The sequence below is a fragment of the Schistocerca gregaria genome, chromosome 1 (assembly GCF_023897955.1).
Source record: "Schistocerca gregaria isolate iqSchGreg1 chromosome 1, iqSchGreg1.2, whole genome shotgun sequence".
Taxonomy (NCBI): domain Eukaryota; kingdom Metazoa; phylum Arthropoda; class Insecta; order Orthoptera; family Acrididae; genus Schistocerca; species Schistocerca gregaria.
This window is the reverse complement of record NC_064920.1, coordinates 830,820,118-830,832,682: the sequence shown is the minus strand read 5'-3', so window position 1 is coordinate 830,832,682 and position 12,565 is coordinate 830,820,118.

Here is a 12,565-nt window from a genome sequence, read left to right as displayed (position 1 = left end):
CAGTTGTTGCTATAACTTCCCAAAACCACACTCTGAAATGTAGTCCATTCTATCTGACACTTTTTGCGCCACATCCAGGATAGCTTCTCGCCCTCACCCCCACTCCCACCCCCTTTACACCCCTGCTATATCCTATTCAGGCGCTATACTGCTTCTGCAACCATTTCCCTACTCTATGTTGCCTACCTCTGTGACCTTCATTACTGTAAGATTCCACCAATGAACCCTCCTGCCATCACCTGTATCAGCTCTGTAACCGGAAAACATATGGTAGTATATGCTATCAAAGGAAGTGCCACCTACATGAACAAACTGATTTTCCAAGTTGCCCTGGAGCTAGAGACGGGCAGAGTATATACAGAGATTCCATGTAGGCTGATAACAGCAATGATAGTCGCTTTTTTGGTTGCATATAAAGTATGAATAGTACAATAAGAATAGCACAGCACATGTACAAACAGTCACACTATCAAACAGCTAAGAAGAAAAGTAAACTCTCAAGCAACACTACAAATATATCTTTTGAGCACATTTAATGTAATTAGTGTGAAAATTTTGTGAAAGAATGTCTTATTTAATGAAAATCAGTACATGCACTGTTAATACTATACACATGTGAATACCTGACAACCACAAATTAATAGTAACAACAAGGAGTAAACAGAAAGGTGTTGATATCTATTTACGTATTCCAACATGTACCATTAAATTTTCATTGTCACACAATATTGAAATTCAAATTTACTGTCACTTATTCATTTATTTCACATGGTCACAATTTCTTGTATTATTTAAGGATTTAGCAGAAACATCAACTAACATTTCTTTAAAAGACAGGTAGCCAATAACAATAACATCTGACTCAACTTACCTTCTTATAAAATGATATTTTATACCTCTATGCTTGGATCTAGAATTTGTCACTAGATTCTTGGCTGACTGAATGGCTCCTTTGTTATCACAATATACTTTAAGTGACTTTGTGACACTACTTGCATGTACCTCAGACATAAGTTGTCTTAAACACGGTAAATCTTAACAATTATCACCAGAGCCATATAACCAGCTTCACAAGTAGAAATTTTAATAGTTTTATTGCTTTCTGCTGGAGCACAGAATAGAAGAGTTTTGCATAGAGTATCTTCCATTGATTTTATTTCCCCTGTTTGCATCACCGCAGGTCGTCATTTCTCTATTGCCATCTCCAGAAAATTCTAGTTTAGTGAATAGACAGTGGTTCTGTAGTGACAGTGTACATAGTAATAAATTATTGTGACACAAAAGTGTTCAAATTCAGAGATGATGTAATGCATGTTATCTGGTGTTAGCGTGACTGCTGGGTTGTTAATTCTTTGGTTTTACTTGGTTGCTATGGTGTAGCCAAAGGTATCACTCACATTTATGTTTGCTATGCTTGTTAAATTTTGGAAATAAAAATCTTGTTGTAAGACCCATTATTTATTGGTGACCCTAACATCATGATAATAATGGTACCAGATACAACATGATTAGTAAGAAATAATCACATCGCGCATGCAATCAAAACTCAACAGTGTCGCCTGACTGAGTTTAAGCAATTGTGTCAGCTATAGCGTATGCTGTGATTTACATAGAATACTAGACATTACCAATGGCAGCACCAACAACTGCAGATGAGGATCCAATGAGCATGATAGTTGACTGCATTGAAATGCAGCCACCTCTGTTCTGGCAACAAAATGTGATACTTCAGTTCACACATTTGGAGAGCCAGTCTGTGCTGGTACGTTACTACCAATGAGACCAAATATAGTTATGTCAGAGCAGCTCTTAATGAGGAGATGGCCACTGAAGTGAGTGCATAGAATTGTAGTTGCGCCACCAGCTACAGATCGATATACAGCACTTAAAAATGCACTGTTCAAACACATGTCACTGTCAGACATCAGTAGATTAAGGAAGTTGCTGTGGGTCGAAGAACTAGGTGATAACACACTATTACAGTTGCTACATTGTCTGCAAACATTGGCAAATAGTGCAGTCAGTGATGACATTCTGAGAAACATTTGGTTGTCATGCCTGCCATCACACACACAAAATATATGTGTGCATGGGAGAATTGGATGTACTTGCACATATGGCTGACCACATTGTTGAAACGTATGCACAGCAAGTATGGTAGCAGTTGCACCCTAATCACGTCATACCACCAAGTAAAAACTTGCATTTCTTCACGCACAGCTGGCGGAACTTACTACAAAACTCGCAGCTTTGTACTTGAGTACCAGCCAACCACAGTGCTATCACGCAACAGGAACTTGCAGATACTCGCCATAGGCTATAAAACTATGCTGGTATCACAGGCAGTCCAGTACTGAGGCAAGGAAGTGCAACCTGCCTTGTGAAATGTGATGAAGACAGTAATGAGAGCAACTGACTCTCTGAATAAGAGCCGTTGACTTTTTTGATACTGGATGATACATGAAATAACTGTTCTTATTGGACATAGGAGTGGACATGTTGATTTATCCGGGACACAAACAAACCATCTAATGGTGTATGGTGGAGGATACTTTTTGTACCACTAACTGAGCCCTTCATCCCTGTTACACTCACGAACAGCGTGTGGGAAAAATGATGTCGAGAAGCCTCTGTACAGGATATAATTTCTCAAATTTTCTTCTCATGGTCATTATCTGAGACATATGTGTGGTGAAATAATATGTTATCAGACTCTTCCCTGAACGTGCTCTCTCAAAATTTCTTTAAGAGATGCACACGACTCTCTTGTAATGCCTGCCAATGGAGTTCGTTGAACATCTCTGTAAAACTCTCGTGCTGACTAAATGATCCTGTGCCAAATATTGTCACTCTTTGTTGGATCTCTTCTATAAATTCTATGTAGGGTTCCCAGATAAATGGACAATACTCAAGAATCGGCCAAACAAGTGCCTTATAAGCCACTATCTTCGTGGATGAGTTCATTTCATTAAGATTCTTCGTATGAATCTAAACTTGACATCTGCTTTTCCCATTATTTGTTTTACATGCTCATTCCACTTAAGGTTGTTCTTGATAGTTAATCCTCGATATTTTTTGGCAGATGCAGTTAACAACAGTTTGTCATCAATAGTGTAGCTATACAGTAGCGGATTAATTTTCCTATGTATGTGCAATTTTATTTAATTACAATTGGGGTCAACTGCCAGAGCCTGTACCATTCATCAGTTCTGTGGAGTCATTATGCAGATTGTTATCTTCTGGTACTGCTACTTTGTTATAGACAACTGTCATCTGCGACCAGCCTCAGAGAGCATCTGATGCTTTCTACTAGATCATTTATATATATTGTAAACAGTAACGGTACTATCACACTTCCTTGGGATAGTCCGGAAATTACCTTTACATATGTCAATTTTGTTCCAATGTATTGAGTTCTGTTTGCAAGGAAGTCTTGAAACCAGTTGCAGGTCCGCTCTGACACTCGATAAGCTCGTATTATTTTCACTAAACAGCAGTGCGGGATGAGGTCAGATGCCTCCCTGAAGTCAAGGAACATGGCATCAATCTTAGTGCATTGTCTATGCACTGTAGATATCATGGAAGAACAGACCAAGCTGAGTTTTGCAGGATTTCTGTTTGCAGAATCCATGTTGATTTTTATAGAGAAGATTTTTCCTTCTCCAAGGGAGTCATAATTCCTGAACATAGAACATGTTCCATAATCCTACAACCTACTGATGTCAACAATATAGTTCTTTAATTGTGTACATTTGTTCTAAGGCCCTTCTTAAAAATGGAAATGACTTGCTCTTTCTTCCAGTCACTAGATACATTTTGTTGCTCAAGCAATCTACAATAAATTGCTGCTACAATGGGAGCAAGTTCTTTCGCATAATATTTCTAGAATCTTATAGATATCTCATCTGGTCCCGACACCTTTCCACTACTAAGTACTGTAGTTGTTGTGCTGTTCTGCGATTGGTTATCTCAATATCCACCATTTCATTGTTCGTATGATGATTGAAAGGAACAACCATATTACAATCTTCCATGATGAAATAATTTCAGAAGACAGAATTCAGTATTTTGACCTTCTCTCTGTTATCTTTTGGTCCCAGTATGGTCACTGAGCAAATGAATAGATGATCTTGACCCACTTACTGATTTTACGACCAAAATCTCTTAGGCTTTTTACTAAGATCAGTTGATAAAGTTTTACTTTCGAAGTCATTGAACACTTCTCTCATTGCTCTCCTTACATTCACTTTTGCTTCATTCAGCTTTTGTTTGTCAGCAAGGCAATCTGAGAAGAAGCTCATCTACATCTACATCTACATGACTACTCTGCAATTCACATTTAAGTGCTTGGCAGAGGGTTCATCGAACCACAATCATACTATCTCTCTACTATTCCACTCCCGAACAGCGAGCGGGAAAAACGAACACCTAAACCTTTCTGTTCGAGCTCTGATTTCTCTTATTTTATTTTGATGATCATTCCTACCTATGTAGGTTGGACTCAACAAAATATTTTCGCATTCGGAAGAGAAAGTAGGTGACTGAAATTTTGTAAAAAGGTCTCGCCGCGACGAAGAACGTCTATGCTGTAATGACTTCCATCCCAACTCGTGTATCATATCTGCCACACTCTCTCCCCTATAACGCGATAATACAAAACGAGCTGCCCTTCTTTGCACCCTCTCGATGTCCTCCGTCAATCCCACCTGGTAAGGATCCCACACCGCGCAGCAATATTCTAACAGAGGACGAACGAGTGTAGTGTAAGCTGTCTCTTTAGTGGACTTGTTGCATCTTCTAAGTGTCCTGCCAATGAAACGCAACCTTTGGCTCGCCTTCCCAACAATATTATCTATGTGGTCCTTCCAACTGAAGTTGTTCGTAATTTTAACACCCAGGTACTTAGTTGAATTGACAGCCTTGAGAATTGTACTATTTATCGAGTAATCGAATTCCAACGGATTTCTTTTGGAACTGATGTGGATCATCTCACACTTTTCGTTATTTAGCGTCAACTGCCACCTGACACACCATACAGCAATCTTTTCTAAATCGCTTTGCAGCTGATACTGGTCTTTGGATGACCTTACTAGACGGTAAATTACAGCATCATCTGCGAACAGTCTAAGAGAACTGCTCAGATTGTCACCCAGGTCATTTATATAGATCAGGAACAGTAGAGGTCCCAGGACGCTTCCCTGGGGAACACCTGATATCACTTCAGTTTTACTCGATGATTTGCCGTCTATTACTACGAACTGCGACCTTCCTGACAGGAAATCACGAATCCAGTCGCACAACTGAGACGATACCCCATAGCTCCGCAGCTTGATTAGAAGTCGCTTGTGAGGAACGGTGTCAAAAGCTTTCCGGAAATCTAGAAATACGGAATCAACTTGAGATCCCCTGTCGATAGCGGCCATTACTTCGTGCGAATAAAGAGCTAGCTGCATTGCACAAGAGCGATGTTTTCTGAAGCCATGCTGATTACGTGTCAATAGATCGTTCCCTTCGAGGTGATTCATAATGTTTGAATACAGTATATGCTCCAAAACCGTACTGCAAACCGACGTCAATGATATAGGTCTGTAATTAGGTGGATTACTCCTACTAAACACTGGTGCGACCTGTGCAATTTTCCAATCTGTAGGTACAGATCTATCGGTTAGTGAGCGGTTGTATATGAGTGCTAAGTAGGGAGCTATAGTATCAGCGTAATCTGAAAGGAACCTAATCGGTATACAATCTGGACCTGAAGACTTGCCCGTATCAAGCGATTTGAGTTGCTTCGCAACCCCTAAGGTATCTACTTCTAAGAAACTCATGCTAGCAGATGTTCGTGTTTCAAATTCTGGAATATTCCATTCGTCTTCCCTGGTGAAGGAATTTTGGAAAACTGCATTCAATAACTCCGCTTTAGCGGCACAGTCGTCGGTAGCAGTACCATCGGCACTGCGCAGCGAAGGTATTGACTGCGTCTTGCCGCTTGTGTACTTTACATACGACCAGAATTTCTTCGGATTTTCTACCAAATTTCGAGACAATGTTTCGTTGTGGAACCTATTAAAGGCATCTCGCATCGAAGTATGTGCCAAATTTCGCGCATCTGTAAATTTTAGCCCATCTTCAGGATTTCGCGTTCTTCTGAACTTCGCATGCTTTTTCCGTTGCCTCTGCAACAGCGTTCGGATCTTTTTTGTGTACCACGGGGGATCCGTTCCATCTCTTACCAATTTATGAGGTATGAATATCTCAAATGCTGTTGCTACTATATCTTTGAATTTGAGCCACATCTCCTCTACATTCGCATAGTCAGTTCGGAAGGAATGGAAATTGTCTTTTAGGAAAGCTCTCTTTGTCTTTGTAGCAGTTTTCTAACATAGTTACTATACCATGGTGAGTCTTTCCATTTCCTTAAGACTGTACTCTGAACATATTTGTCTAGGAATATTATAAAGTTCCTTTCAATTTTTTCCACATCTTCATCCTTGTCACTGAATATTTGATGCTGACTACTCGAATACTCTAAAATTTCCATCCTTTCACTCTTGCTAAGAAAGAATGTCTCCCTAACTTTCTTAACATTCTTTGTCAGACCCATTGTCAAAGACGCTATCACAGCTTTATGGTCACTGATGCCTTCCTCTACATTAACTGACAGGACAAATTCAGGTCTGTTTGTTGCCAGGAAGTCTTAAGACGTCACCCCCATCAGTTCATTCTCTAACTATGCGCTCAACTTCTTCCCAGCTTAAGCAGCCAGGATCGATCTCATCACAGTGTCCGTGCTTGAGAACAAGTAATAACAGGAGATTCACCATGCATTAAACTTCTTAGGCACTTTATAGAAATTACTTGACAGTCACCCAAGTTTGCATCAGAGCAACATAATACAGTACATCACATACTGATAGCAACAGGACCACCAGTTTGGGAATCTACTGACTATCTAGTAGTAGCAGCTCGGCTTTGCAACTTCGTGGAGTGCCAAAGAAAACTAATGGATGGTGCCCCTGGAGTTATATCATTGACTTATCAGTTGAACTATATCTGATCAATACATGGAGAGGGGGGGGGGGGGGGGGGGGGGACTGGGTGCAATGGTGGAATGAGGGCTGTGTGGTGCTGGAACAGGGACAGGGAAGGGACTGGATGGATGAGGACGATGAATAATGAAGGCTGAGGCCAGGAGAGTTAATGTAATGTAGGATATATTGCAGGGAGAGTTCCCACCTGAGAAATTCAGAAAAGCTGGTGTAGGTTGGAAGGACCCATATGGCAAAGGCTATGAAGCAGTCATTGACATGAAGGATGTCATGTTGATCAGCACGAGAGTGGCCCACTTGTTTCTTGATCACAGTTTGTCGGTGGCCTTTCATGCAGACAGACAGCTTGTTGGTTCTCATGCTCACATAGAATGCAGCACAGTGGTTGCAGCTTACAAGGGGACCCTCCATACTGTAAATCACGGATTTTGATGCACTTGAAATGTGTTGTAGAGGCACTTACGCTGAGTGCCTGGCTATCCAGTTTTATAGCGACGGGCGTTGGTTTTTGAGATAATCGATTTTGAAGTTCATTGCATGCTGACTGCAAAGATGTTATCAATGAACCTAAATCAGGTGAGGGGTTTAGGATTCTGGATGTTTAGGAAGGATTTCTCTAGATGACTTATGAATAGGTTGCCATAGGATGGTGCCATGTGGGTGCCCTTAGCTGTATCCCACATTTGTTTGTGGGTAATGCCTTCAAAGGAGAAGTAATTGTGGGTGAGGATATAGTTTGATCATGGCAACTAGGAAGAAGACTGTTAGTATGGAATCTGTCAGGCATTGGGAAAGGTAGCGTTCAATAGCAGTAAGGCCATAGGCATTAGGGATGTTAGTGTAAAGGGAAGTGGCACCAATAGTGACAAGCCAGGCATCTTGTGGTAAAGGGACAGGAACTGTGGAGAGTTGGTGGAGGAAATGGTTGGTATTTTTTATATAGGAGCTTAGGTTCCAAGTATAAGCTGAAGGGACACAGTAAGCAGCCACAATGAGACATCCTGGGTGGTTGGGTTTATGGGCCTTAGGAAGCATGTAGAAGGTAGGAGTGCAGGGAGTGGTAGGCGTGAGCACAGAGATGGACTCTAGGGAGAGGTTCTGGGATGGGCCTAAGGATTTGAGGAGTGACTTGAGATCCTGCTGGATTTCTGGAATGGGGTCACTGTGACAAGGTTTGTAGGTTGATGTATCTGACAGCTGGTGGATTCCTTCTGCCACGTAATCCTTGCAGTTCTAAACAACAGTGGTGTGGCCTTTGTCTGCAGGTTGGAATCAGTTTTTAGATAGTGGACTGTGGTTCTTTCCATAGATGTAAGGTTATTTTGCATGCTGCAGGATTTGGGGAATGATAGTGAGGCAATGTTCAAGGTTAAAAGATTTTGTAAAGTTAACAGAGGGGTGATCTGAGGGCATTGGGGATGGATCACGGTTGGACAGAGGGGGGAACTGAGTTAGGCAGGGTTGAACATTGGTCTTTGGTTGAATCTGATTAGTACGGTTGGTGGTGAAAAAGTGTTTCCACTGAAGGGACCGGGAGAAGGAGAGAAGGTCTTTAACAAATCCTGCATGATTGAATTTGTGAATATACCCATTGTTGTGTAAGTATAATTATGTGCTTATTGTTGTTTCATAATGATTGACAACACACTAATAATCATAGTTTAATTTTAATAGAAGAAGGAACATGCTTTTACAGTTGCACATATGATAAATATTCAGACATTACCAGAATGAGATTTTCACTCTGCAGTGGAGTGTGCCCTGATATAAAACTTCCCGGCAGATTAAAATTGTGTGCCCGACCGAGACTGGAACTCGGGACCTATGCCTTTCGCGGGCAAGTGCTCCACCATCTGAGCTACCGAAGCACGACTCACGCCCGGTACTCACAGCTTTACTTCTGCCAGTACCTCGTCTCCTACCTTCCAAACTTTACAGAAGCTCTTCTGCGAACCTTGCAGAACTAGCATTCCTGAAAGGAAGGATATTGCAGAGACATGACTTAGCCACAGCCTGGGGGATGTTTCCAGAATGAGATTTTTCACTCTGCAGTGGAGCGTGCACTGATATGAAACTTCCTGGCAGATTAAAACTGTATGCCCGACCAAGACTTGAACTCGGGACCTTTGCCTTTCACGGGCAAAAGCTGTGAGTAGCGGGTGTGAGTCGTGCTTTGGTAGCTCAGATGGTAGAGCACTTGCCCGCGAAAGGCAAAGGTCCCGAGTTCGAGTATCGGTCGGGCACACAGTTTTAATCTGCCAGGAAGCTTCATTCAGATATTAATCCCACTACAATATACTTATTTTAATGTTCCTGTACTTTTTTTTTCTCCTAATACTGCTCTGTCAATAAATTATAGGCCTCTTAATAGCACTGCAGTAAAATTGTAATATAGTTCTTAAAAGGCATAGTAATAGTAGTAGTAGTAGTAGTAGTAGTAGTAGTAGTAGTAGTTGTGGTCTTCAGTCCAAAGACTGATTTGATGTAACTGTCCATGCTGCTCTATCCTGTGCAAGCTCTTCATCTCCAAGTAACTACTGCAACCTACATCCTTCTGAATCTGCTTACTGTGTTTCTCTCTTGGTCTCCCTCTAGGATATGTATCTCCCACACTTACACCTAGTACTAAACCAGAGATCCCTTGAGGCCTTAGAACATGTCCTACCAACAGATCCCTTCTTCTAGTCGGGTTGTGCCACAGATGTCACTTTTCTCCAATTCTATTCAGAATGTCCCCATTAATTACAAAATCTACTCATCTAATCTTCAACATTCTCCTGTAGCACCTCATATCAAGAGCTTCTATTCTCTTCTAAACTATTTATTGGCGCTGTTTCACTTCCATACATAGTAACATTCCACATAAATACTTTCAGAAAGATTTCCTGACATTTAAATCTATACTCGATCTTAACAAATTTCTCTTCTTCAGGAATGCTTCTACATTTAATGTCATCTCTACTTTGACCATCATCATTTATTTTGCTCCCCAAATAGCAAAACTCATCTGCTACATTATGCATCTCATTTACTAATGCAATTTCCTCGTCATCATCTGACTTAATTCAACTACATTACATTATCCTCACTTTGCTTTTCTTGATGGTCATCTTATATCCTCCCTTCAGGACACTGTCCATTCTGTTCTGCTGCTCTCCCAAGTCCTTTGCTCTGTCTGACACAATTACAATGTCATCAGCAAACCTCAGAGTTTTGTTTCTTCTCCTTGGACTTTAATTCAACCTCCAAATTTTACTTTTGTCCCCTTTACTGCTTGCTCAATATATAGAGTGAATAATATCGGCAATAGACTACACCCCTGTCTGACCCCCTTCTCTGCCTCTCGAGACTTGTAACTACAATCTGGTTTCTTTGCAAGTTGTAAGTAACCTTTTGCTCCCTGTATTTAACCCCTGATACCTTCAGAATTTGAAAGAGTATTCCAGTCGACATTGTCAAAAGCTTTTACTAATTCTACAAATGCTTTAAATGTAGGTTTGTCTTTCCTTAACCTGTTTCCTATCACAAGTCATAGAGTCAGTATTGCCTTGCCTGTTCCTACATTTCTCCAGAATCTAAACTGATAGGTAGGTAATTTTCACACCTGTCAGCACTTGTTTTCTTTGGAATTGCAATTATTAATTCTTCTTGAAGTCTGAGGGTATTTTGCGCCTGTCTCATACATCTTGCTCACCAGATGGAAGAGTTTTGTCATAGCCGGCTCTCCCAAGGCTATCAGTAGTTCTAACGGAATGTTGTCTGCTCTCAAGGCCTTGTTTCGACTTAGGTCTTTCAGTGCTCTGTCCAATTCTTCATGCAGTATCATATCTCCCATACCATCATCTTTGTCCTCTTCTTTTTCCATAATGTTGTCCTTACTTCATCTCCCTTGTATAGACCTTTGTATATCCCTTCCACATTTCTCGTTTCCCTTCTTTGCTTAGGACTGGTTTTCCATTTGAGCTGTTGATATTCTTACAGTTGGTTCTCTTTTCTCTAAAGGTTTCTGTAATATTCCTGTAGGTGACATCTGTCTTATCCATAGTGATGTATGCTTCTACATCCTCACATTTGTCCTGTAGCCATTCCTGCTTAACCATTTTGCTCTTCCTATTGTCCTCATTTTTTAGACATTTGTATTCCCTTTTGCCTGCTTCATTTAGTGCATTTTTATATTTTCTCCTTTCGTCAGTTAAATTCAGTATTTCTCGCGTTACCCAATGATTTCTACTAGCTCTTGTATTTTTACGTACTTTATGCTCTGCTGCCTTCACTATTTCATCTCTCAAAGCTACCCATTCCTTTTCTACTGTTTTCCTTTCCCGTGTTCTAGTCATCAGTTGCCTAATGCTCCCTCTTAAACTCCTTACAACCTCTGGTTCTTTGAGTTTATCCAGGTTCTGTCTCCTTAATTACTTATCTTTTTGCAGTTTCTACAGTTTTAATCTAAGTTAATAACCCTTAAATTGTGGTCAAGTCCACACCTGCCCCTGGAAATGTCTTCTTGTTTAAAATATGGTTCCGAAATTTCTCTGTAAGCACTACATAACCAATGTGGAATCTTCCGTATCTCCAGGTCTCTTCCACATCTACGTCATCCTTTTGTGATTCTCAAACCAAGTGCTAGCTAGCTATGATCAAATTATGCTCTGTGCAGAATTCTACCAGGTTGCTTCCTCTTTCATTCCTTTCCCTCAGTCCACAATCACCTACTACTTTCTCTTCTCTTCCTTTTCCTACTATCAAATTCCAGTCTCTTATGACTACTAAATTTTTGTATCTCTTAACTATCTGAGTAATTTCTTTTATCTGATCATACATTTCTTTAATCTCTTCCTTATCTGCACACCTAGTTGGTATATAAACTTGTATTACTGTGGTAGGTGTGGAATTTGTATCTATTGTGGCAACAATAATGTATTCACTATGCTGTTCATAGCAGCTTATCTGCATTCCTATTTATTATTATTATTATTATTATTATTATTATTATTATTAAACCTATTTCTACATTACCCCTATTTGATTTTTGTATTTAGAACACTGTACTCACATGACGAGATGTCCGGTTTTTCCCACAACGTAACTTCACTAACTCCCACTATATTCAACTTTAACCTATCCATTTCCCTTTTCATTTTCTAGTGTACCTGCCCAATTAAGGGAACTGACATTCCATGCTCCAATCTGTAGAATGCCATTTTTGTTTCTCTGGATGATGGCATCATCCTGAGTGATCACCACCCGGAGATCCGAATGGGGGGACTATTTTACATCTGGAATGTTTTGCCCTATAGGATGCCATCATCATTTAATCATGCAGTACAGTTGTATGTCCCTGGGAAAAATTACAGCTGTAGTTTCCGGTGTTTTCAGCCGTTCGCAATACCAGCACAGCAAGACCATTTTGATTGATGTAACCAGGTCAGATCAGTCAGTCATCCATACTGTTGCCCCTGCAACTACTGGAAAGGCTGCTGATACTCTTCAGGAACCACATGTTCGTCCGGAATGTCAAT